Genomic DNA, 24,970 nt, shown 5'->3' with positions numbered 1-24,970 from the left:
ACTTCCATCAAAGTAGTAGCGGCATCCCTCATAAAGCCGTCGGGGCGGGCATGGCCCGAAGGTGAGAGTATCCCTGCCTGCCAGGAGGGAGTCCTCCTTTCAACCCATCAAAAAGACGCCAGAGAAGATGATGCCCATAATTTCAATGAAACTGTCTCCCTTGGTCGCAGAGAAGGGGGGGCACGGTAGTCCAGTGGGGCACAGACATTTCCTCAGAGGAAGAGCTCACCAGCCTCCTGGTCCTCCAGGAGGGAAGATGCGTCAAGAGCATGCCCTACGGTGGGATCCCGACGAGGGCGATGACGAAGGTTACAATGACGAGACCAATGAAGAGCAAGAGGGCAGTGATGACAGAGCGGACAAGCCTTAGCTGCAAACACACTGGTCCCTTTCACCTCCACCCCAGCAGCCTCCTGCGGATATCTCAGTGGTCATTCTGATGGCTTTGCATACCCTGCGCTCAGGAATCCAGACAAGGATGCCCCTTGGGCCAGCGGCCCCACCCGTGGCTCCGAGGCAATCAGAGGATCCACCATCCAAGCGGAGGAGAGTTCACCCCCCTTTGCCTTTTCACCCCTCGCCTCCTTCCCCCCACATTTTTGGATGACACGGAACCGGACACTGCGATGACGGGCAGTGGCACAGATGAAAACGGCGGCCTGGGGGATCTCCCATCTCCAATGGCGAGATCGCCACTGCCCGACGAGATTGGCTCGTTCCATGCCATGATCTCCAGGGCCTCAGAGCTGTTCCAGCTCGTCCCGGAGGAGAAGAAGAAAGAGGGTTTCCTTTACCAACGCCTGGAGGCAAAGAGGAAAACCATGCTTTCGATCCCGTTATTGGACGACATTTGGGACGAGGGGTTGTCCCTCATGAAGAATCCTTTGTCGGCTTTGGCAAAGAGGGATCACTACTAGAAGAAATAAAGAGTTCAGGACTCTGTGCCCAAGTGCTTACGGTCCTAGCCGTCTACAGACTATGTGGTGGCGGCCAAGAAGAAGTCTTCAGGCTCATCCTCATCTTTGTCCTCCTCCCCCCCGGACGGTGAGGGGAAGAAGTTGGATGCCATGGGGCAAAGAGTGATCACGTCGGTGGGGATGACCATTAAGGCCGCTAATGCCCTCGCCATTGTGGCGCGTTATGACAGGGATCTTTGATTCAAGATGGCCCCCCTCCAAGACTTCCTTCCTGAGGACAAGAGGGCTGAAGCATTGGAGATTCTACAGGAGTGCAAGGTGACTTCGGACCATGCCATTACAGTGGCCATGTACATGGCGGATACGGGATTCCACCAAATGGGCAACAGTGTTTGCCTTCGTCGGCGAGGCTGGCTGAGTGCCACAAATTTCCGCAAGGATGTTCAGTCGAGGGTGTTGGACCTGCCCTTCTGTGGAAACAATTTGTTTGGGAAGACTGTGGGCGAGTCTCTCCAGGCAATCAAAGCGGACACTGAGATAACTCGTGCCTTGGGCAAACTTCAACAATGATGGCCGGCCTTTTGGACTTCTAGAGGGAAATCCCTTAGTTCCTCCAAAGGATTCGGAGGAGGTACCTCGTCCTACCATCAGCCCTCCCGTTCATTGGCCCAGGAGACTTACAGGGGCCATGCCAATTCTGGAGGTGGACGTCGTCGTCATCGCCAAGTCCCCCAAGCCAGCGCTTTGACATTGAAACAAGATTGAACCGGCCGTGGAGTCGGGCCCCCACCCATGTATCCCGGTGGGAGGCCGGCTGGAGAACTTTGTCAGCATGTGGAAGACCATCTCGACCGACCTTTGGGTGCTGGATGCTCTTGCCCACGGACACACCCTAGAGTTCCAACAGAAGTGTCCACGGATACCACAGTGACCTCTCAGGAAAACCATGTCCCTCAGCTGCTGCTGTTAAGAAAGGGGGCGATAGATCTCATCCTAAAGAGGCTCCGGATCTCCAGAGTGTACTCTCATTGTTTCCTCATCAGAAAGAAGACGAGTGGTTGAAGACCCATTCTGGACCGCCACCGTCTGAACAAGTATATCACATCCCAAACGTTTGGATGGTGACTCTTCAGCACGTGCTAGGACAGCTGGAAGAGGGGGATTTTCTTTTATTGCTGGACTTGGAAGATGCCTACTTTCACATACAAAAGGGACACCGCAAGTACCTACGCTTCGTGGTTCAAGGACAACATTACTAGTTCAAGGCCCTTCCCTTTGGGTTGAAGTCAGCACCACGAGTGTTCACCAAGTGCCTGGCCCCGGTGGCGGCGCAGCTGCATATACGAGGGATCCACGTTTACTTGTACCTGGACAACTGGCTCATCCAGGTGAACTCATAAGACATCGCCGTTGACCACACGACGAAGACAGTCCAACTCCTGCCAGACCTGGTATTCCCAATAAACTTTGCAAAGTCCTGTTTGACTCTATCGCAGGACGCACTGTTTCTGGGAGCCTGACTCAACACAGTGGTGTGCCTGTTGTCTCCGTCGGCGGAGCGGATCGTGGCCATGCTGGGCAAGGTACAATGGCTGTTGTCCCTGAAGGTCACAAGGATGAGGTCCATCAAGTCCCTGCTCGGCATGATGTTGTCATGCATATACCTCATTCAGCTGTGCAGGCTACGGATGCGTCCGCTGCAGGAGTTCCCTGACGCCTGTTGGATACAAGTGGCAGGGAGCTTTGAGGACAAGATCACACTCGACGAGAGCTTCCGTTGAGCGATACAGTGGTGGGGAATGAATGCGCATCTGTCCACAGGTGTGGATTTCCAGACCCCACCTCATCAGGTGACGGTCACGACAGAGAAGCCTCTCTGGAAGGATGGGGAGCACACTCTGGACGTCTTCATGCAAGCGGTCTGTGGCTACCAGAGGAGAAGTTATTGCACATCAATGTGTTGAAGCTGCAGGCAGTGTTTGGGCCCTCAAGTCCTTGCTTCTGCCCCTCAAGGGCAAGGTGGTACGGGTCTTCACAGATACACCACCATAATGTTCTACATCCGGAAGCAGAGGGGAAACAGATCCCCAGCGCTCTCCAAAGAGGTACAGGGCCGATGTTCCACATCCCGTTTCATCTAGCAGGAGTGAAGAACACCATTGCCGACTCTAACAGCAGGGAGCTACACTCTTGCCATGAGTGGGGACTTTGGCAGGACTAAGTGGATCACCTGACCCGATGATGGGGCAATCCCCAGATCGAGCTATTTGGACGGTGACGAACACCAAGTGCCGGAGGTTTGCCAGCAGGTTTCCCCAGCCGGTGAGCATGGGGGAGACATTCTCTTTCCCTTGGGAGGGCCTGTTTCTGTATGCATTGCCTCCGTTGCTGTTGCTTCTTTGACTAGTGAAGTAACTCAGACGGTCCCGGTGCCGGATGATCCTCGTCGCACTGGAGTGGCTGAAACAGATATGGTACCTGGACCATCTTGACATGTCAGCGCCCCTCCAGTCAAGCATCCGGCGGCCGCAGACCTTCTCGCCAGGGAAGGAGGCGCGATTCTGCACCACGACCCAGGATCACTGATCCTGAAGGCCTGGCTCCTGAAGCACTACAGTTTGGGGGCTATGCTCACACAGCGGATTGTAATGAGGTGCTCACCAAGGCCAGAGCATCATCTACTCTCAAATGCCACGGGCACAAGTGGAAGAGGTTTGCCGTTTGGTGCCGTACCCAGAAGATTGACCCTCTACGAGTCACTGCTCCGCAGGTGCTTCCGTATTTGTTGTCGTTGGCCAAGGCAGGACTGGCCCATGCTTCCATCAAGGTTCATCTGGCGGCTATTTCCCGCTACACCAGATCTCCTGGATGATCTTCCTTATGGTCCCATCCTTTGGTCAAGGAGTTTGTCAAAGGACTTATTTTCTTGTTCCCACCGGTGAAGGCTCTGACCCCGGCGTGGGAGCTTAATGTGGTGCTTACTAGGCTCATGGGACCACCACAGGGCTGGATTTAACAGTTGCCAGTGAGACAAATAGCGAGCAGGCCCCCTGTGCCTGGCCCCGCCCCCTTCCCTGTCGCTTGATGTGCACAGCAGGCAGCATGTGCTGTGCGGCGGCTACACTGTCTTAGCCTGGCCCCAACCGCAGTGCTCAAGGTCCCCCGCATGGGCCCTGCCAGTGTTCGACTTTGAGTCGAGAGTGGCACTGTCAGTGCGGGTGGCATTGCACTGCAGGAGTGCTCACTGATTCAGGTGGCATGTGGCAGCCAGCCCGGCTAGAGCTACTGAATGAGCCACGGTTTCATCGGTGGCCAATGGCAGGCCGCAGGGCCATTTCACCTGGCTGACTGCTTGCAGCAAATCTTTTGCAGCAGATTCTTTAGTAAATCGTCGGTTTTCCAACATTCAGGGGCAACACATGATTTATTATTGATTATTGTAGTTATTCAGCTTCCCTCACAAATCCCTATCATTGGGAATTTAAGGCAGAGGTCTCTCATTAGAATTACTCCAGCAGTTAGTTTATAGGTTTACTCCTGGGGTTTAGTAACCAGGGAACGTGAGACAGCGCATTCGGAGCGGAAAACATTTGATTTTAGAAACCTTTGCTCAAACCCTTCGTATTTCCAGATAAATCCAATGTTGTGCCTGTGCACGCGCCTGCCAACGATCTGCTTTGACTTTGCTATGTTAGGAGCTTCCTATGTCCATTGCAATTTCTATTTTATCTGGTGATGTGGTGTTTTAAATTAACACAAACGCATAGCAAAGACTGAGAGCACTATAAATACTGTTAATAATGCACATTCCTACGCATTTCGTGATGGCAAAACAGGCAAAATAACCTGAAAATAAATCACTTTTAAAAAAAATTAAAATGCATCATTGTCTTCATAAAATATGCTTATGCTTGTTTGAATGGTATCAGTGTGTTGTCAGAAACAATACATATACGCATTCCAACATCTTGCAATGCACATTAACTTATGATTCAATCCATAGCATAAACATAACTTGCCCAAATTTAATTCCCTCTATATATCCACACTCAACCCGCTCCTAGATCCTCCTGAATTCAATGTATTAATTTACAATATAAGGAGGATACTTAAATCACAATGTAAAGTTTATATTCCAGCATTTCTAATATGGACAAGCTTGCTGCCCCCTGCTGAACCACAGGCACCCTATTGGACTGCCAGAGACCACCTTCTGATCCAAAGAGGAATGGGGCGGGGGCCTAGGTCGTCGTAGTTGTCACTCACTTGGTGTAGCTGGGTCTGAGCGGGTTCCCTTTCCAGTTCAAACTCGAGGGGAGATTGGCAAGATGCACTGGTGACTTTCCTTGGTATTCCCATCCCTGGGACACATCATTTTTGGCCTATTCACCCCATCAGAAGAGGATCTAATGTGTGTGTTCCCTGTTAAAATCACATTATTCTGGGTCAACATCGCCACCAAAGTCCTGCACATCATCTCCCCTTTGCCAAAGAGCTGCCTTGCCAGGCACAACTCACAAAGTGCACCCCCCTGTGGGAAGCAGACATCAGTACTTTAGCAATATTAACTTCAGGCTTCATCCTCCAATATTACCATTGATAGCAAAGCCTGCAGTGCTGATGAGCCTCAGCTTTTTCCAGTTAGCTAGACCCCTAGGTAACTGAACTAAACACAACTTCATAAAAAATTGCTTTTGTCCCTAAAGTTTGCCATTGTGCACTTGTGAGTACAATTAACTCTGCCCACCATAACTCTTCCTCCGTGACCAGCCCACCTTGGGCCCCTTGTCAAGTGCTGCCCATGGGGCCCTTTGCCTTAAATCTGCCACTGATCCCCCGTTCAAGCCTATGCATTCGGCGCCACTGAAGTTGTTGTCATGGAAAATAGCTTATCTTGTGGCCATCACCTCCGCACGACGAGTGAGAGAGATCCAGGCCCTCTCTTGTAAACCACGTTAATTGGCATTCCATGAGACACGGGTGGTGCTGCGGATGCACCCCTCCTTCATGCCCAAGGTGCCGTAGGACTTTCATCTAAACAAGCCCTTGGTGTTACCTGTATTCTTCCCGACGCCTTCGTCGCCGGCTGAGATGACTTTGCAATTGCTGGATGTGGCTAGAGCGCTGATGTTCTATGTGGACTGCACAAAGAGTTTCCGAAAGATATCACAACTTTTTGTGATCTTTGGCCCTTTGAACCATGGGAAGGCCTTCTCCAAGGCTTCCATTTCCAGGTGGCTCTCTGGCTGAATCAACCATTGTCACCAGTTTGCAAACCGACCTTTGCCTGGCCATCCGAGAGCACACTCAACCAGTGCGATCGCTGCAACTATGGTGTTCCTGTCTAGTGTGCCCCTGCTAGACATCTGCAGGGCTGCTACGTGGAGGTCGACGCACACCTTCACAAAGTTCAACTGCGTCGACAGGGATTCCAGGGAGGAGTCCAGAGTCGGCCAGGCAGTGCTGCGCAACCTGTTTGCTTGAAGGTGAGCTTTGTGAGGCGGTAAGAGATGCTTAATGTTGAGATGCTTAATGTTGAGTCTTGCCACCTCCCGTGGTTCTACATGTGTGTACTGCTGTGTATTCTTTATTCATGAGCAAAAAGAATCATGTGAATCCATGCCAGACCCTATGCTGGAGAAGGAACAAGTAACTTACCTTTAACTGTTGTTTTCCAGCATGGCTCTTCTCTTGGTCCTACTGCCACTTTAGGTGCTACCAAATTTGAAGATGGCTGCTAGAGGAGGCGATTAGGTAGAGTGCAGTCATTGGCTGGGGCAGTATGACCCAAAGACCAGTGATTGGTTGCTAAGAGAAAGACAGTTCAGAAATGAGGCTGAAACTGATTTTTTCTTTACCGAGGATTCCCAGCCTGACGACGGGGAATATTCAAATCCATGCTAGACCCATGCTGGAGAACAACAGTTACAGGTATGTAACTTGTTCCTTCTATTGGGTCGACCCTAGTAGCATGATCTCTTGTTAGAGTGACATTTTCCCAAGATTGTGGGAGATCAAATTTCACCTGCCGATTATGATCAAACGCTCCCTGTGTGCAAGTTATTCTTAACAGGGAGCTAGCCCTTCTCTCTGGTAGAGGGTAAATAATCTTTCTCTTGAAGCACACACTGTGGACGAACAGGATATGTTGGTTATATGGCAATCATTTTGTTCTGCAAATGGTCTTGATTTAATTTAAAGCCCAACTGTTGTAATTGGGCTCTGGCTTGGCAGAGTGAATTCCAGACTACTGCTGATTGGATCCACAGCCTTACTATGCAAATATTGTTTTCTTGTATGAACTCAACTTGTTTTATATCACAAGATTGGACATCTTCCAACGCATCAATAATTGTTTTTAATCAGCTGCAGAGTTTACTAATTGTGTTGAGTTTTTGTTTCCTTTCTGCACTCCTCAGGCACAAGACACATTTTTGTCATCAGGAATCAGAGAGGGTGCACACGCATGCAGATTATTGTACACCTGTGGCTTGCTAAATTTAATTTGGGGCTCTGTGTGAGCGGCAGTTATTTTAAACTTTTCCTTAAGTGCCTTTTTTCTTCCATTGTTAAAAAGGGCACTGTGTCTTGCCAGAAGCTGAGGGAACTCACGTTGCCATCATTATTGCTAGGTTGGTATGTCACTATATCTCGACCACCATCTTGGAGTTGGCTACTCATGGGCTCTTTATAGCTTGGAGTTTGCTGGCTCAGTATTTTCGCTGCCTGAATTAGATCATCTAGTGGTTCATGAATTTCGATCTCTTTATCTGGACTATCTGATTCCAAGTTAGGTTGAATTTTTCTTGCACCTCTCTGAGTTCTGATTACTTTCCTCAGTCTTTCTGACTGTGAACCATGTTTTGGAATATAATTTCTGTTTCTCTGGAGTTGTAAGAATTTGAATACATGTTCTTGAGCCATGCTGCAGCCCCGTAGATGGCATTTTTAAATTCTTACATTTCTTTTTCACTTGAGTCGTTTTAATGAGTTTACTTTCCCCTCTGAAAATTTCAAAAGGGGGTACCTCAGACTGCAGCAACAGTTCACAAGAATCTGAGTTGATAGGTTGTATCTCTATGCTCTACTGATCCACTACTGGGGTATTGTGTATTGCCTCATTAATTAGAATACATGAGGTGCTTTTGTTGGGAGTCTGTGATATCAGTAGGGAACTCGGCTGAACATTTTACAACCTCACCATTCATTTCTACTTCGCTGAGGAGATTGCTGTTTCTCTATAGGTTTATAATTAACGCGATCATTAAGATTATTAAAAAGTTCAGTTTGTGCTGCCAATTTGTTGTCTAACGCTTCATACAGTTTGGCCAGAGACATCAGAGCCGTGTTCATTGCTCCCGGCGTAACTTCCACAAGCGCAGCAGGTTCCTGCTAGTGGATTCCCAATCTATGCGGGGTCAGATTAACATAAAATGCCGAAGAGCATGAAGATTCTAACGCATCTAGGGAATTTCTACACAGTATGGTGGATTGAAATAAATTGTGTCGACAGAGTGGGGGAGCTATTGCCCAGCAAATTCGTAGCTTGTGTGTCTGGTACTAAAATGACATCCGTCACCAAGCCCTCCACAGAGGCTCTCTCTGCATTTGTTTCAACTTCTAATATCAATGCATTCGTTTTCCTTGTTGTTTGACACATCATCGGTGTAGGGCTAACTACCTCAGAGCCACCGCATGCAGCATTAATGTTGGGTTCTCCCCTTACTCGATCATGGATTTGGCCCACAATCGTGTGGAGCACAGGATCAGCAGCAGTTGTTTCCAGATCAGATCCACCCACATTCACGTTAACTGGCTGCATTTTTATAGGATTTATTACAGGGAAGACAACATTCATCTCTTGATCCAAGGTTATGGCAACTGCCACCATTAAGGTATCTGAAATGTTAGTAAAGTCAATCAATAACTTTTTATCTTTAGCTTTAGTCTGTAACAACGGAGCTGTGCCAGCTTTTCTAATTTGCATGGCTGTGTCTGCAATTACAGCAGCCTTCTTACTACAGAAAGCCCTTATATCAGTTGTTAAGGATTAAGTCCATTTACGGCTCTTACTCGCCGGCTGGACCAAATTAACGGGTTCACTCTCTTTCAGGAATTTGCTGATACAATCACTGTACAAGTAGTGTTGTGTTTATGAGGCATCGCTGTTTTTAATGTGTTGCAGTAACGCATAATAACAGGTTGCAGGCTATTAACTTAGAATACAACTTCTATACACGTGCAGAGAATAATTTGATTTACCAGCAATTGTAGACACTGAGTCTAAAGATCTGCTCTGGCTCCCAGCACCCACCACCCCAACTGCGTAACTGCACTATGCAATGCTCTTTTCGAAGGCTGTTGTTTTTATGGGCAGTTGGTGTTTGGGGGGCGGAGCCAGCACGTTTCTTAAGTAAAACTTGAAATAAGTTCAGTAAAGACTCCAGAAAGCACAGGAAAAGGGTCTAAAGTTATTAAAATAAAACAAACATTAGACGAGGTAGTGGCCAGCGGAAACAAATAATATTCTTCATGAATGCAGGCTTCTAGCAGTATACCGTCCACGTACCAGAGTGCTCCTGCGGAACTGTGCTCCGCAATGCACTCGTATTCGTGCGCACAACTGCGGCGGGCTGTTCTTTTTATGGGCAGTTGGTGTAGGGGGGCAGAGCCAGCACATTTCTTCAGTAAAACTTGAAATTAGTTCAGTTGTAAAGAGTCCAGAAAGCACAGGAATGAGCTCGTCCATGTACGAGAGTTCCTCGTGCGTAACTGCACTCTGCAATGCAATCGTCAAATGCGCGCTGATGCCTTTTAGGTTCTAAACCTGAATTCAATTTCAGGGCATTCCTCTTAAAAGCAAATGATATATTGAAAAGAGTCAGTGTGGATTGTCTGTGGGTCCCTTGTGAAAGATCAGAATTGTTACAATGTTTATGGTACAGTATTAACAGTGCTTGGGATTGAGAGTCACATTTAGAAAGAGAGACTATGGGAGGCAAGGGGGTAAGGTCTATGACAGATGGGTTGTAATGAGACAAGTAGGTTACACCATCTTGATGTGCATGGGCTGTTGAGGTCACTGTAATTACCCTGGAGTAATTATGTATGTCAAAAGGGAAGTAGAGATCAAGAAGAAGGGGATGCATTTTAGGATTGCAGTGGAGCAACACAGTATTAGGGGCTGCCAAATAGAAGAAAAGGGAAAGTCTCTTCTTTTTGGAGACGTGGAAGGGGTTGGAAGGTGAAGTGTGAGCCAAAAAGCTATCTATAAGTCAGGGCAAAAGTGATTTATATTAGGAAGAGCAATGGGCGATGTGTGAATTCCAGCAAAACTGGGAAACCGTTTGTTGCTTAGCCATCACCATGGAAATGATGGTCTTTTCCTTCATTAAATCCAAAGTGAGGCCTCTCATGAGTTATACATTCAGCCAGTCAATGTCCTACTTGGACGATTACTGCAGTGGCTTCTGGTCAGCCTTAGTTCTTGAGCTACTTCTGAACCTATTAGGTGCCCACAGTGGTTTCGCTCATTTTCTTCGGAGGGTGTAGAATAACTACATTAATGTTTGCTTCTTAACTGAACAAATTCTTTTTTTTATATCATGATTACGTTTTTTGTGTTACAATTCAAATTTCTAAAAGTGTTTGCTAAAAGAATACTGTTCCTGAATTGCCAGGACCCTTTGACCGATTATACACTTTGCATAGTAATGACATATGTGCTCTTATTCAATCTTCTCCATTTGACAGAGTAATTAATCACCGTTTGGAGTTGCAGCTATCCCAGTTTGATTGATAGGTTCAAAAACATTATGTTGAAGGAGAAAACCATATAAAGAATGTGCCAAACAAAGACAATTGTTTTATGTCATGGAAGAAGTGCTGCCCAAATTTGAGGGAACATCAATGCAATTTGCATAGCACAAGTAATGTAGCTGGTACATCTTGACATAATGTGCTACACAAAGCACAAAGATAAACATGGTGTGTGTCATTGCATCATGGCGAGAGCAGTAACCACAATTTGAATTAAATGTGGTGTCAATAAGTGTTTTAAGTAAGGCAAGATAACTGGTCAAACTATTGATTTACTGTTCACTTAATTTTTAACAGACACATACATTAAACTTCCCCCTTCAAATGTGAAAATATGGGATTGTATCTGAAGCAACATTTGTTTTCTCCTGTACCACACCGTTTTGCTTATGGTTGCCAGTGCAATATCATTAAGTGATATGCATAGTAGCACATAGTATTTGCTCTATTGTCTATTACAACAAGTTGTGAAATGTAAGTGTACAAGTTCAATGTCACAAAGTGTGGTGAGTTGGAATGAGGAGCCTGAACAAAGAGAAGGCATGATTGTGGTTATAGTCTTTTATTAAAAAGAATAAATAATCCTATCTAACCCTAAAACTAGAGTGGGTTTGCCTGCCTCAACATAACTAAAACTTGGGCTAGTCAGGAAGAAAATGTATCATCCTAGTCAAACATTGTATTGTATACTTGTCACTAAGACAATAATCACTAAACTAAAAGATAAGTTCGTATCCCAACCCAGGAGATTGGCTCCTTTCTCCTCGGGAAAAAGTCTCTTACAGTTCAGGTTTCACAAAGCTCAGGAAATGTCACAGGACTAGGAGAATGGCTCCTTTCTCCTAGTTTACAGCCAGTACGGAACAGGTTTTCCTTGAATTACTTTAATTTTAGACGCTTCATTAATTCTTTAAGTTCTCTCCGTGTATTCTGGATTCTCTTAAGATGAACACTGTCCTTCAGCTTGCCCCCACTGGGATGAGGGAGAGACTTGCCGAGCTCCCCTTAAAATTTCAATGTTTTACCAATATTCTTCAAAGGGCCCCCACCGGGACGAGGAAGAGGCTCGCTGAGTCCTTCTTGACTCTTCAATGTCACAGTATTATATAACTGGCCAGGGGGTTGCCTCACAAACTGATCTATTTCTTCCTTGTCTTCTTGTTCCACTTCTCAAGTAGTCCTGGCCCCCTGACAGACTTATTAATGTTCCTGTTACCCTCTGTCAGTGAATTGTACACCAGTTTTGCCAGGAGTCACGGGTTTGTTCTTTCTATTTCTTCTTCTGCTCTACTTTGGTATGCTTGACTTGGCGGTCCATTCTCGTTGGCGGTCTGGGCACAAGTTTCAGATCAGACGGTCCACCCATTACAGGTTGCGCCCCACCACAGTTCCTCATACTTCCCGTGCAGTCGCCTACACGGCTCTATATTAGGCTAGAGTTGGCAATCTCGGCATAGTTCTTGGAACGCACAGGCCCTCCACCACAGGTCATGCCACTACCAGATAGACTCTCAGCTTAACGTTGTCAGCTCCCAGCTGACTGATGAGACTCTTTCCCTGCGTCTCTTGGTTAGTTCTCATCTCTTCACACTGCTGCTTCAACACAGCCTTCGATCACCCTGTTTCCAAATTGCTGGATTTTCAGTGGCCTCCTAGCTTTCTGACTGTCCCAGTGTCCCCCACCCCACATCCATTTGATCTGCACATTTGGTTATTTTAGCCTAAGCCACTTTGCTTAAATATGGCTTTCTCCATTGATACCTTCTGGAGGAACTATATCAACCAGGGTTCTGCTGTCAGGCCACTCCCCCTGATGTTGAGGCCTGTCTCCCTAGCATGCCAAGGCACACCTATGTGCTGCCTTGCTGCTGTCCATTCTTCCATTACTGGTACCTCTACAAGTGCTGTAGTCGCTGACTTTTCATATGCAGCCTATTTTCATTACAGCTTTGTTTGACCCTTTTGTGTTTGTGCAATATACTGTAAATAAGTTTACTTTGCAAGCCATACATATGAAGAGTGTTCATGTGTCTATGCTATCATTACTGGAACCTCTGAAGCAACTGCGGTCCCTTACTTTATGTAAGCACCCTGCATCACTTGGAGCTGATCCTGTAAAAGCAAGGAAATATCGAGGCTGAGTACCACAAAAGGAAATACACCAAACAAGGGCTATAAAGATTCACAGATTTTTAATACTGCGCAGTTACAAAGAAACACAGATCTGATACAGATAGCTATCTGGCTCTCGACACCCCGCAATGACTACCAGCCCGTCAGAGTGAGAGTGCTGGACATCTAAACATTCGCATTTTTATACATTTCCTACAATATTGTCCAGCCCCTCGACAGGTTAATAATCTGCGGTCTAGAGTTTGTGCCGAGTTCACATATAGCTCATACAATAATATGCACATGGATTACATAGGTTTGTGTTTCCAACAAGTTACAATGGTGAAGTGTATTCCTGGGTTTAGCAATGAGCCTTAGTACATATCCCTTCAAAATGTAGTTCTGCCAGTGTCCACGCTCGACATTTACATAACATTGTCCTCGATGTGTATTCGTGGATGAAGCTTATTAGTGCAGACAATCCTAGGACAACAAGTAATGCTTGGTGCAAGGTCTCATTACCTACTCTAAACAGTCAGCCCTCGGACAGTCTAACCATTAACAGAACTCAAAGGTCAGGAAGGCTTGGTTGCAAGTTAGAAACACAATCCACCATTTTAGAACAGAGAATCACATACGAACAGAAATCAAAATGGCGGATGATTCTAAAATGGCGGTGAAGTCGATCCAAAATCGGAACTTTGCAATGCGGTTTTCTTCGCAGAGCGACTAGGCTTAGGCCAATATAAATCAGAAGGTGGCACGGTATAATTTACCGTTTAAGAAACCCTCCTTTTGGCCTAAGCCAAGCGCTAAACTACAACTAGTCACTTTACGAGTAACTCCATGTCTCAATGTCCATACAACCTGAATCACAATCATCAAAGATATCAATCTCCATAAGGTCTGAAACAGAAATTTCCTTCAACACAAATTTGTTGGTCATTCTTTCCGGTGAGCGTACCTTTTGTCCTAATGTTCCCATAGTTTGTTCACAACATCCCCCTAACATTGAACAGATGGCAGGAAGACATTGTATACAGCAACAGCAGAACAACAGAATACCCAGAATAATCAATGAGACTGAAAGTAGCTTCCATCCCCAAGATCGTAAGAAGTCCCAGAACCAAGCCCTAAGATCCCAATTTCCCTCGGGAACGTGCACTTCTGAACTAAGGACGTGTGGATTTTGTATAGACTTAAAGATGGTTGGGGATGAATCCGGTATGGAAACGCAACAAGCGGACCCCACTAATTTGCATACTCCACCACGCTCAGCCAGGATGACGTCTAACGCCATCTGGTTCTGTAGTGCCACTAACCTTATTGCTTTCTGTTCTAGAGTCATGTTATAGAGTATGTCAGTGGTCCGGGTGATGGTTCTCTCCAGTTCTCTCGCTATTCTGCTGATATCCTCAGAGTTTAGTATTTGACCCCAAAAAGGTACAAAGGATGTTGCTACGTCACCCAGCACCTGTGATGAAGTATCGCCATTCTTGTCCCACCTTGGACGAGCCCTAGAGATTTCTGTGGTACTAGCTATAAATACCCCTGGCAACAGAATTCCTAAATAACAGGTTCCCTGCCAATCCCTAGGTAGCCCCGGGAAAGCTTCATCACCGCAAACAAAGTAGACAGATTCGCCTACATACAAAGGTCTGTCCACACTGATCAAGTTCGCAACATTGGTGCAACCCTTGAAATCACCCATTGACTGAGTACCATTCCTCTGTATGCAGAAAGAAACTGAGTCGGGGCTATGGTTAACAATGTAGAAAGGTGGTGTGGCATCCCTATTGCCTATAGGAGCCATTGTGAAAGAGATCAGAGATTGCAAAGGTTGAGACAGTCTATCAGAAGGCCTAATGGAAGCAACATTAAGCTTGTTTCTATTTGCCAAAAGTGAGCATACCAGGGGCGTTAGAACTCGTCTTTCAAACTCATTCAAATTTGTTCCATCAAAGTTCCCTGAGATGCTATCATTCCATTGGCCAAAGAATAGTGCCCTTAGAGAAGCATAAAATGCAGTAGTCAGAGGCAAAGGATGAATATGCCAGCCCAACCCTTTGTCTCCATGTTGCGGTAAATGAGAGCAGACCCAACAGTTAGACCTGTTCAAAATGGCATGTGTTGCATTCATTATAAGCAATAGTGTGTTATTGTTGTAACTCTGTCTGTGTTGAGAGTCTCTAGGAGATAGAGTGTGCAGATGCACGAAAGGTGTAGGTACAGTGGGTACATTTTTAGTGGGCAAAAGTGTTTTGAGCAAACATATTTCTTCCATGTACCAAAATCCCAAAGCAATTACTATTGTGAAACCGGTTAACGTGATTACAAGAAAACAATACGTTTTAAAAGACCATGTAGTCGATCGTCCATTGTCTTTGCTGGCCACACAGTCACTTATTTGTTCCGTACAGGTAGAGGCGATAACAGGCATTGTTCCTTTGAAACGAAAACACTGTAGTTCATTTGCAATTTACATTGTAGGATCTACGAAATCCTGTGAACGGCCATTCCTGTAGAGAAAGGGATGACAATGGGGCCGTAAGAGTCTGCATTCGGATGAAGTGCAATAAGATGTTTATGATAGTAAGAGCAAGGCTTACCTTACTAAAGCCTGTGAATGCCCAGAAAATGGGTGAGGCAGGCAGCGTGTTGAATACGCGACACAAAACGCAGGCTAAGAGGCTGCGGAAAAAGAACAAACAACACCAGGGGCTCAATAAGCGCACCAGGGGTGCAGATGCAATGTATGAGTAGCACCACGGGGCGGGGAGGGTGTAAAGAATCCCAACCAGGCGTCTGTTTATTAGTGTGAGCAAACCGGCTGTGGAATACACAGACCGCACCAATCTCAGATACTGGGGCACGTATGGTGGAACCCGCATCTAAAGGTGATTTAAGATTGGTAATGAGGTAGGTGGTGAATCGTGATGAGCAGTGGTATCACAATGGTGGCAAGGATACCGCAAAGGATAGTGCTGCCCGAGTGAAGGGGACATGCACTCACATCGAGGGTGAGGAGCCTTGCAGTGCTAGAGTCACAGATATTCACCGGTGGTGTAAGAAGGGAATGGCTACAGGTCGAGCTGTAGGCATCCGCGGTCACTGGCTGTGTGCGGCGAATGATCGCATTCCGCCGGGGAGATATAGTGCCGGGCGGCCATGTTGGGGTGCACGAAAGAGAGGTGTCTATTAGCGTGCCTGCATGCTCGTATCGGCGGGGAGCCCTGTCTCCCTAAGGGGAGACGGATGATCGGGCTGACCAACCCCCTTGGAGAAATGGGATAAGCCACCTGCGCTGCTGGGGGTAAATGACAAATAAAGTGTGCGGACCTGCCAGAGGGCGGGCGCATGAAGGGCGCCTCATACCAGGTCAGGGTCCAAAGGTGGTGGAAAAAGTTCGCATTTTGGTAGGACAGAATGTATAGTGTGGTGTGTGGACAACACTTAACAATGTGTACCACAGAGAGTGTGTGTGGTTAAAGGTACACAGAAGCAAACCCCCAAAGGTGGTGGAGCATACAAAGTTGGCACATTTGGAATTACATAGGCATACATCATGAGCAATTTCAAACCCCCAATCAAGTGTTTTGGCAAATTAATTATTAGGTTTCACCCTACAACAAAGTTCTGGTACAACAACACTATGCATTTAATGATGATCACAGTAATAAGTGCATTGTATGGTATACTACTGCTTGTGTCACGTGGCTTGAGTCCATTGTGGCTTGAGTCCATTGTAGCTGGCACAGGAGAGGACAGACCTGGGCGTGGCATGGTGGCTTAACACGGCCTAGGGACCACACTGAGATAAAGTGGAATAGAGAAATTAGAGGAAATGTTTCCACTCACCACAGATGTTGAGGCCTTCATGGACAGAGTTTAGTCTGTGTACCCATTTTTGTTCCAGGCGGGTTAGAACTCTGTCGATGTCTCCTCCTCTGGTTGTGGCGGTTACTTTCTGAATCACCAGCCATTTTAGGTCCATGTTGGTGTGTTTTTTTTTGAGGACATGTTCCACAAGAGCTTTATCGGGGACTTTGTTTTTGATACAAGAGCGATGCTCACAAATTCTGGTTTTCACTGGTTGCATGGTTTTACCCACGTAGATTAGTCCACAAGGGCAGGTAATAATATAAATGAACTGCTTTGTGTTACAGTTGGTGTGGTCTTGTAGGGTCCAATTGAAATTATTATGGTTGAAGGTTTTGGTGGTTTCTGTGAATTGACAGACTGTACATTTGCCACACCTGTGATGTCCTTGAACCGGAGGCAAATTCCACAGGGTGTTGGTGGACTTGGTAGGTTCAATAAAGGTGTGTACAAGGGATTCTCTGATGTTCTGATTTTTCTTGAATGCAAACAAGGGTACTTTGTGTAGTGAGCCTTCGTGTTTGATGATTGGCCAGTGTTGTTTAATGGTTTTCTTGATGAGGTCGCTCAGTGGGCTAAAAGTAGTGACACATACCAATCTGTCCAGTTCCTTTTTGGGTGTTTTCGTGAGGCAAATGGCGCTGTCATTGTTGGATGCCCGTTTTTTAGCGTTTTTGATGGCTTTTTTTGGGTATCCTCTGTTGGTGAGTCTAACTTGGAGGTCCGTGGCATGTTTGTCAAAAGTAGTCTGTTGGGTACAATTTCTTCTGATGCGTAAGAATTGTCCATAGGGTAAGTTATATTTCATGCTCCCAGGATGGTAACTGCCAAAGTGAAGCAATTTGTTCCTGTCAGTGGCATTGCGGAACAATTCTGTCTGGAGTTGATTACCAGACCTATAGATGTGAAGATCTAGAAAATCAATTGCTTGGAAATCCCAGTGGATGGTAAATTTGATGTGTTGATTACATTGGTTTAGCCAACCATGGAAGGCGATGAGGTCTTCGGACTCGCCTTTCCAGATTAGTAGGACGTCGTCAATGTATCTCTTCCAGAGGACTATGTGCTGTTGATAGGGGTTGTTGGTGGACGAGATGTTTTCAGTTTCATATTGAGCCATGTACAGGTTCGCTATATCGGGGGCGAACGTGGCGCCCATGCTGACACCTTTGGTTTGTATGTAGAGTTGGTCTTTGAACAGAAAGACGTTTTTTGTCATGGCCAGTCTGACACATTCCAAAATGAATTCAGTGGGTACAGCAGTGATGTTAGTTCTGGTGTCCAGGAAAAGTTTGAGTATTTACAAACTTTCAAGTTGAGGTATTAACGTATGTAATGATTCCACATCTAGGGTGGCAAGGATGTAGTCGGATTCCATGTGGATCTCATTCAGCATGAGGATGGTGTCAGTACTATCCTTGAGGTATGACTCCATCTTGTAGACAAAGGGTTTGAGAAAAAAATCAGTGTAAACAGATAGGGGTTCAAGAATCGAGTCGCACACAGAGCCAATAGGTCTGCCGGGAGGATTGGTCTGGTAGCATCCATTTTCCCTCTAACTTATCCACCCAACACCCATCATCATCCAACCTCACCAAACCCTCTGCCCATTGCTTAGTTTCTTCTAAAGTGGCATTGGCTTGGATATTCTTTACAGATTCAATACCTTCATCTATGGTACAAACATTTGTGGCTTCCCTTGTAGTGTACATATCTGAATAGAGACCAGTAGCAGTTTGTTTGGCTAGCGTTCCGTTTTCCTACATCATTTATGATTTTCTGATGCACTGCGCATTTCATGATCGCTAACTGAGTGGGAAGTGCAAGCGCTGAAAGTAACCGCACTATCAAGGAGTCATATTGAATCTTCATTCCGTGCGAGGTCAAGAAACCTCGTTCTGCCCAAAGTCTACCGAAGTTGTGAACTACCCCAAAAGCATACTGACTATCAGTATATATGTTTACTCTAAGCCCTTCGGAAAGTTCAGAAGCTCGAGTCAATGCAATAATCTCTGCGGCCTGCGTGGAGTTATGCAAAATTCTTTTGTTTTCCACAATCGTGCTTAGTGTGGTGATGGCATAAGCAGCCGTGGATGTACCATCCGGAAGTTTGAAACAGGAGCAATCGCAAAACAGGTCCCCTTGTGGGTTGTTCAAAGGTGTATCTTTCAGATCAATCCTGCCTTTAGTCTCTTGTTGTGTGGTGTAAAGGCAGTCATGTGACATTTCATCACTGCAAGCAGTACCTTGTGGGAAAGGTAATAGTTCAGCCGGATTCAATACACAACACCTCTTGATTTGTATATGCAGTGCAAACAAGATCAATTCATATCTCGTTAATCGTGCAGAGGTGAGATGTTGTGTTTGTGTTCTATTTAATAGGACATCTACAGAGTGAGGTACCAACAAGGTTAAAGCATGGCCTAGTACCATACCCTCGCTCTGTTTTACAGACGCAGCAGCGACAGCTCTCATAAATGTCAGCAAAGCACATGTAACAGGATCAAGGGCGGAAGAAAAGTAACTGCACAGCCTATTCTTCCCTCCATGTTCCTGTGTTAATACAGCCAAAGCAAATCCATTACGTTCATGCACATACAACTCGAAGGCCTTTTCATAATTTGGTGTGCCCAAAACTGGTGCTGAACACAGTGCAGTCTTGAGCCGATCAAAATCTTTCTGGTGTTCCAAGTTCCACGGCAATGGCAAAGAAATGCCCTTCTTTGTCAAAGCCAACATTTGTTTAATCACTAGTGAGAAATTGGGGATCCACTGCCTACAGTAAGACGCCATTCCTATCAAGGCGCTGACCTCCTTCTGTGTATTTGGGAAATACATGCTAGAAATGATTCTAATCCGTTCAGGCATCAACCTTCTTCCCTCCTTTGACAGGAGATAGCCTAAATAGGCGACCTCCTGTCGACAATATTGAAACTTTTTGAGTGAAGCTTAATGTCCATGTTTTGCTAGGTGAATAAGCAACAACACAGCGCCCTCCTTACAGGCACTTTCTGAATCAGCAGCTAAAAGAAGATCATCTATGTATTGAATCAATTTACAAGTGGTAGGCAAATCGAGTGTATCAAGCTGCTCTTTCAAAGCCCTACTATAAATGTTTGGACTTTCCATGTATCCTTGTGGCGCACGGGTGAATGTAAATGAGCATCCCCCTAGGGTGAAACCGAACAGGTATCTGCTATCCTTGTGTATAGGAATGCTAAAGAAAGCATTCTTAAGATCTACGACACTAAAATGAGTAGCAGAAGCTGGGATCATAGTTAATATCATCGTTACATCAGGCTCAATAGGAAATTGTGGAGCAACAATCGGATTGATAGCACGTAAATCAATTATAAAACGAGAAGGAATTACATTATCTCCTTTCTAATACACAGGCAAAATCGGACTATTGCACAAACTACCTGCAATTTCTTCAATTACCCCATGGTGTACAAAATCGGAAACTATACACTTCAAAACTTGCTCACCATCAACCGAAATCTTATACTGAGGGATACGTGGCAATTTTACTCATTGTTTCAAAATGATTTTAATAGGCTCAATTTGTAGAAGAACGAAATAATTGTCATCAATCACCCATAAACACTCCAGAACATCACTAAATTCCGGCGACAAAGATCTAGTCAGGAACTTTGAGGCAGAAAGTTGCTGTGGTGAAATCGTCAAACGCACTCCATCCGAAGAACAATGAATTACCGCTTTTAATTCCTTCAACAGATTCAACCCCAACAAATTCTCTCCATAGTTCGTTGTCAAAAGAAATGGACAGTGATCCATGAATGGACCCAGTGTAATCGGTACCGGCGAGGAAACCGGACTAACCACTGGGGTACCAGAAAACCCAACAGAAACATTGGTTTGCCCTGACAGTGGAATGTTTGGAACCCGTGAACGGTCAATGGAACACTTCTGCGCTCCTGTATCTATCAAGAATAGATGTTTCCTATTTCCCACTATCATTTCAACCTAGGGACCTTTCTGATTAACGGGAATAGGCGTTGGTTCCAAACCCTGCTTCGGGCAATCCTAGCGAAACAAAATATCATCAAAAGGACGGTCTTCAGAGAGACATGCAGTAGAAGGATGATCAAACATGTTTCTATTATCCACACTTGGTGACTGATTGTCTTTGGAAAAAGGATGTGAATTCTGAGAAAACTGGCTTCTACGAGGACCCCCTACCTCATGGCGGCCTCTGGATCATCTACCCATGATATCAAATGTGTTATTCAACCTCTGCTGGAGGATAGGGCATTGTGCTCACCAATGACCCTCTTGTCTGCAATAAGCAAATTGGTTTGTGTGTACAGGACCCAACGGCACAGTACCCTGTGGAACATACTGTCCCCTAAACTGTGTACTACCCCCTCTAGGACCTCTAACAATCTGTTGCAATAAAACTTTAGTTATGAAGTCTCCCTTTTTCTTTTCAATTCTTTCTTTCTCATTATTGACTCGGTTTTCATAATACTGAGCCATATGCAACACTTCAGACTGAGTCTTAGCTTGCCAGGCACTCTCGGAAGTCATAATTTGTGACTGGATGTCAGGTAACAATACACGCACAAATTTGTCTACAAAAAGTCATTTTCCAGACTCTGTGCTCAAATCTTGTCCACTGAAATCTGAAAACGCGTGTTCAAACCGATTAAAGAATTTGGTAGTACCCTCAGACTTTCCTTGGACACAAGCAGTAAGTTTGTCCCAGAAAATCCTTCTCTCAGGAATTAAAGATTTCAGTTTTGTCACTATTCTATCAGGCAAAGTCCGTATTACCTGTGGTGGTCTCTCGCCAGCTGGTCTATCTCTATCTTGTCTAGCCATATTATCCCATGTGTCCCCTAACCATGGTACATCATCAACCGTTCTAATCTGTTTCCACAAATGAATGGGAAATAACAAATCTATATCACTCAGGGTAAATACTGATCACTGCAAGACATATTCTATCTCTTTATAGAACCCTGTCGGATTCTTTCTAATATCTGGGATGGATTGTTGAATGGTGTTCACTTCCTGTCTTGAGAACGGGACATGAACAACTGTGATACATAATGTGCAGGAATGTCATAAGCAGCAGTACCTGCTGCGGCATTAGCTGGAACCTCAACTTTTGGGACAAATGTCGGAGGAACCTGTCTCATAGGCAACTGAGAGATAGGAACCTCCGAACACTTACTGAGCAACAGAGCTAAATCGAGCGCTAAAGCAGCTGAAGGAGTGTCAGATGAAAAAGCTCTCTTATAGATATTCAATAATTCTGCGGGACAACAAATCTTTCTTTTTATACACTCATCCTGTAGGTATTCTACCATAACCTGTACCACTTTCCTCTGCATCTCTGGCGTATACTGACTATACGTGTTGTATACTTCTACGGGAGATATCGACATGTGTGAAATCCATCTAATTGCATCTTTTGTGCAAATTCGTGTTTCCTCACTCATCGATTTAGAAAGAAGAAGGAACCGTTTCTGTACAAAAATAGCGCTCAAAATATCACCATCAATTTCTTCATTCCGTAACCTTTCCAACTCCCTTCTATACTCAAAAACCCTCTCGACGTGCTCATATACTTTCTCTGCAGTATCTCTTGAATATGCTAAAACATTCAGATCCCTCAACCCTTGTGGGAGATCTACATCATTCAGTCTGTTCCACATTAAAGATAAATAAATTCCCAGTCCTTCGATAAAAACATTTTTTGCAAGAAAACTTTCTAGATTAGAGAGTGTGGCAAAAATATTGGATTGTTCACCCTTCTCCATGCACTATCTAGCCCATGCAGTCAAATTGCGCTTTCTCTCTTTAGACACAGTATTGCGAGTTACAATCTTTGATTCCACTCCCTTATCAACTACAAGCAGAACAGAACCACTTGGAAGAGGAAGAGTAGAAGAATCTTGTACAATCAGTAACAAAGGTACTATCACTGGTGCAGAAGACAAATCTAGCAGACCAGTAACAGTAGGCAAAGGCGGAGGTACAGGTGGATGAACAGCGATCGGAGGAGGAACAATAACCGGAGGAAGAGGAGCAATAGGAGGAACAATAGGAGGAGCAGGAAGTACCATGGGGGGAGGAACGACAGCAGGGAGAGGTAAAGCAACAGGAATAGGTACATACGGAGTTGGTGCAGTGGCACCAGGCCTTCGTTCATTTAGAAGCTTGTCAATTAATTCATCAGACACATGAAAATCTTTAGACGGATATATTTTCTTGAATACCAAGTTGAAAAGCCCTATCCATATTTCTAACTGACTCTGTTTACTTTGATCATACAATAACGCTTTCTCAGCGTTGGACATTTGTCGGCGCGCATGTTTCTCTCTACTTTTATGTTGCTGCATAGCTTCTTTCTTCCAATTTTGTAATACGTGAAATGCTGCAGGTCTAGCTTTTTTCTTTAACAATATAGACTCGAAATATTCTATACGAGGAATCTCAAAGCTACCATTGGTTGGCCACTGAAGTTCGGAAGCATGTCTAGTTTGTCTGTGCCAAATATCATTAAACACTACACTACCAATGCCATGCTTACAGTACATAGTACACGCCGGCGACCCCTCCTGTGATGCCGGATGGCTAAATTGCGAAGATTGTCTGTCTCTGCACAATAATGCCCTGAAACTGGCAGACAATTTCTCAGGCATATCAGATTCCTGGTGTTACCTGGTCAATAATTGATTTCACGTTTAACAATCCCTTGTGAGTATCCCAGTGGTATGCTGCCCATCGTGGCTTTCAGCCTGCTGCTCCAGTGTGTTAGAGTTGAAGTTGATGATTGTAACTGTGATTTTCCATTGAAGCATAACTGTGTCTTTTAAAGCTACATTGCCGTTTAGGTACAAATGTCTGTGCTATGATTTATGTGTTTTGCTTAACCCCGGTGCAGTAACCACTGTAGTTGATATGTGGTGTTGCACTCACTTTTCTATTGACAACTATTGTGTGGTTTATTTCTATGATTTATTAAAAATGCATTTACCTCTAACCACATTTCCAAGTCCCACTCTTTTACTTTTGAATTGCCCTGTGTTTCTGTTGCACTGACCTCTGATATGTTAGGCAGTTTTCTTGGGGGTTGGAAATGTTTGGTTTTCATTGGAGCTTTTTGTGACGCTTTTGTGTTTGTGTAATGTAATGTAATATACTGCAAGTAAACTTTACTTTGCAAGTCATACATGTGAAAAGAGGTCAAATTAAACAAAGGAGTTACAGGTTGTAAGTCATATGTTCTGCGCTAGTTAAATGAAAAAAAAAACATGACTGTTAATTTTGTTTTGTAAAATAGACATTGCACTGTAAAGTACAAATAATAAAAAAAACACTTACTGTTTGGTATCCCTGTTGTGTAAACCAATGGAAATCTGTGCGCTATTTTCATGTGTTGCCCATTGTGATGTTTTGTCCTAACCTGTTATTAAGGGTTGTGCTGGTTTCTTTTGAAGTGTCCCTTTTGTTCTTTCTGGTGCCCACTATTCATTTATGGATTCACTTTGATTTGCCTGTATTGTGCATTCTGACCAAAGATGCTGCCATTCAGTATTTCCACCCTCTGTCTCTCTATTCAAGGCTGGCCTTACACTGTTTTGTCCAGCACCCAGGTAGGGGATCTCACCTTACCCATATATCAATTCCCTCACCACTAAGTTTTTGGAGGCATGCCATCATCATTATCCCCAAAACCTACAGCTGTTGCACCATGTTGACTCGTACATGATTCATGATGACAGCATTGGTAGCAAAGAGACTTGAACACTGGAATTGAAACATGGAGAAGCCTTACGTTAGGTGCTTGAACCTCTCCCCAAATTTGTTTCTATTAATGTGAAATGCTAATGCCTAAAATTGCAGTTATTGATGACAGATTAAAAGAAAAATAATTACTAGCTGTACCCGCTGTATCATATGCTAATCTGTCGCTCTCTCAGTCACCTTGTCTTTCATGCTTTCTATCTGTGTTCTCTTTCTATCTATGTTCTCTTTCTGCCTCACTCTATCTCTCTCTCTCTCTCTCGCTCTCTCTCTCTCTCTCTCTCTCTCTCTCTCTCTCTCTCTCTCTCTCACTCTATCTCTCTTGGGGGGAGAATCATGTGGTTACATGCATATTTGCTAGAGTCATCCAAGCCATAGCATTCAGCGGTACGCCCAGCAAAAGTAGGACAGATATATTGAAGGATGGGGTCAGTGGGTGTTGTATTTTATGGCAGAAGTAATAT

This window comes from Ambystoma mexicanum, chromosome 7q (genome assembly GCF_040938575.1).
Source record: "Ambystoma mexicanum isolate Mex_15411 chromosome 7q, UKY_AmexF1_1, whole genome shotgun sequence".
In the NCBI taxonomy this organism is placed as follows: domain Eukaryota; kingdom Metazoa; phylum Chordata; class Amphibia; order Caudata; family Ambystomatidae; genus Ambystoma; species Ambystoma mexicanum.
Note: the sequence above shows the minus strand (reverse complement) of the source record.